General features: G+C 51.4%; 2 non-coding genes across 2 annotated transcripts in view; both read right to left on the reverse strand.

Moving 5' to 3' along the window:
- LOC137929152 (5.8S ribosomal RNA) overlaps positions 1 to 67 on the reverse strand; it is a 157-nt gene extending 90 nt beyond the window's left edge. Inside the window, exon 1 of the ribosomal RNA XR_011108723.1 lies at positions 1 to 67. This exon is cut by the window's left edge and continues 90 nt beyond it. This is a non-coding gene — a ribosomal RNA (5.8S ribosomal RNA).
- An 816-nt stretch (positions 68 to 883) lies between these two features.
- Positions 884 to 2,500, reverse strand: part of LOC137929165 (small subunit ribosomal RNA) — a 1,904-nt gene continuing 287 nt past the window's right edge. Inside the window, exon 1 of the ribosomal RNA XR_011108735.1 lies at positions 884 to 2,500. This exon is cut by the window's right edge and continues 287 nt beyond it. This is a non-coding gene — a ribosomal RNA (small subunit ribosomal RNA).

Genomic DNA, 2,500 nt, shown 5'->3' on the forward strand with positions numbered 1-2,500 from the left:
CACTATGACGCGCAGTTAACTGCGTTCTTCATCGACCCGCGAGCCAAGTGATCCACCGTCCAGGGTAATGGTTTTTTCTTAATGTTGTTATTACTTACGGTAGCGGCCTACGGCTCTCGCCGTCGGCCACTTGATTGTCCGTTTTTATGTATTAACGTCGAAAGTTGGTCGAATTCATGTGCGCCGAGGCGTTCATAAAGAAACGGCACCGAAAAAGCTTAACGCCCCGACGCGAATCCTTTAGAATGATGAACGACGACGACCCGCGCACCCCCCAACGAGCTGGCGTGACGCACGACATTGTCATCTTTCTAACCGCTTAAATTTCGTTTTGTATAGCGCCAACCGACAATAAAGGGCCTGAGCTAGGCAGTGGGGATTTTCACCGCTTCGAACGCTCCGTTTGGTATGCCCCGGTCGGCGCTCGTCTCTCGGCGTTTTTCCGCCACCCGGCCGCTTCGACGGCGGCGGAGGCAGCGGCGGCGGTAGCACTTTCGACGAATGCCACCACCGCCACCGGCCACCGCCACGGCGCCGTCGCCGCTGCGCCGTTAGGCGTAATAGACGCTAGAGACAATTATTTCACATTTTATTTTTTATACATATATACAAACACGCACACACACACGCACGCACACGCGCGCGCGCTCGTCCGCATTAGATACGAACAGCAGCGCGCGCGCGTACGTACATATATATGTATATATGTCGTATATATATATCATTATGGATGTATTACATATATATATGTGTAAACACGGTATGTACGAAGTCGTCGTCGTCGTCGTCGTCGTCGTCGTCGCAACAGCAACAACAGCAACAGCAACAGCGGCGCAACAACGTTCGTGAACATATCACGCGTCTCGCACACATACACACACGTTAATGATCCTTCCGCAGGTTCCCCTACGGAAACCTTGTTACGACTTTTACTTCCTCTAAATGATCAAGTTTGGTCAACTTCCCAGCAACGCCGACGGCCGTGAAGCCACCGCGTGTCGGTCCGAAGACCTCACTAAATCATTCAATCGGTAGTAGCGACGGGCGGTGTGTACAAAGGGCAGGGACGTAATCAACGCGAGCTTATGACTCGCGCTTACTAGGAATTCCTCGTTTATGGGGGATAATTGCAAACCCCAATCCCCAGCACGAAGGAGTTTCAACGGGTTGCCCGGGCCTCTAGGCCAGGGAGAACATGCTGATTCCTTCAGTGTAGCGCGCGTGCGGCCCAGGACATCTAAGGGCATCACAGACCTGTTATTGCTCAATCTCGTGCGGCTCGAAGCCGCCGGTCCCTCTAAGAAGAATTTTAATACGTCGCCAGTGAGTTGCGCCACCGGAGCGGCGCACACCTAAATGACGACGCCTATTTAGCAGGCTAGAGTCTCGTTCGTTACCGGAATTAACCAGACAAATCGCTCCACCAACTAAGAACGGCCATGCACCACCACCCACCGAATCAAGAAAGAGCTGTTAATCTGTCAATCCTTCCGGTGTCCGGGCCTGGTGAGATTTCCCGTGTTGAGTCAAATTAAGCCGCAGGCTCCACTCCTGGTGGTGCCCTTCCGTCAATTCCTTTAAGTTTCAGCTTTGCAACCATACTCCCCCCGGAGTCCAAAATCTTTGGTTTCCCGGAAGCTGCCCGCCGAGCCATCGTAGTAACGTCGGCGGATCGCTAGATGACATATTTACGGTTAGAACTAGGGCGGTATCTAATCGCCTTCGAACCTCTAACTTTCGTTCTTGATTGATGAAAACACCTTTGGCAAATGCTTTCGCTGATGTTCGTCTTGCGACGATCCAAGAATTTCACCTCTAACGTCGCAATACGAATGCCCCCAGTTATCCCTATTAATCATTACCTCGGAGTTCTGAAAACCAACAAAATAGAACCGAGATCATATTCTATTATTCCATGCACGAAATATTCAAGCAGCATTTTGAGCCCGCTTTGAGCACTCTAATTTGTTCAAAGTAAAATTGTCGGCCCATCTCGACACTCACCGAAGAGCACCGCGATAGGATTTTGATATTGAACCGCCGTTTTACCGACGGCTCACCGACGATATGCTCCGCAGACGTGTCAGTATCACCGCGGATGCGGTGCACCGACAGCGCGGCGCACAAATGCAACTACGAGCTTTTTAACCGCAACAATTTTAGTATACGCTATTGGAGCTGGAGTTACCGCGGCTGCTGGCACCAGACTTGCCCTCCAATTGTTCCTCGTTAAAATATTTAAAGTGTACTCATTCCGATTACGAGGCCTCGTAAGAGTCCCGTATCGTTATTTTTCGTCACTACCTCCCCGTGCCGGGAGTGGGTAATTTGCGCGCCTGCTGCCTTCCTTGGATGTGGTAGCCGTTTCTCAGGCTCCCTCTCCGGAATCGAACCCTGATTCCCCGTTACCCGTGACAACCATGGTAGTCGCAGAAACTACCATCGAAAGTTGATAAGGCAGACATTTGAAAGATGCGTCGCCGGTGCTGGACCATGCGAT

Source organism: Battus philenor, unplaced genomic scaffold (genome assembly GCF_028537555.1).
Source record: "Battus philenor isolate CCGP_79_NKW_IND1 unplaced genomic scaffold, ilBatPhil1.0.hap1 SCAF_43, whole genome shotgun sequence".
Classification (NCBI taxonomy): Eukaryota; Metazoa; Arthropoda; class Insecta; order Lepidoptera; family Papilionidae; genus Battus; species Battus philenor.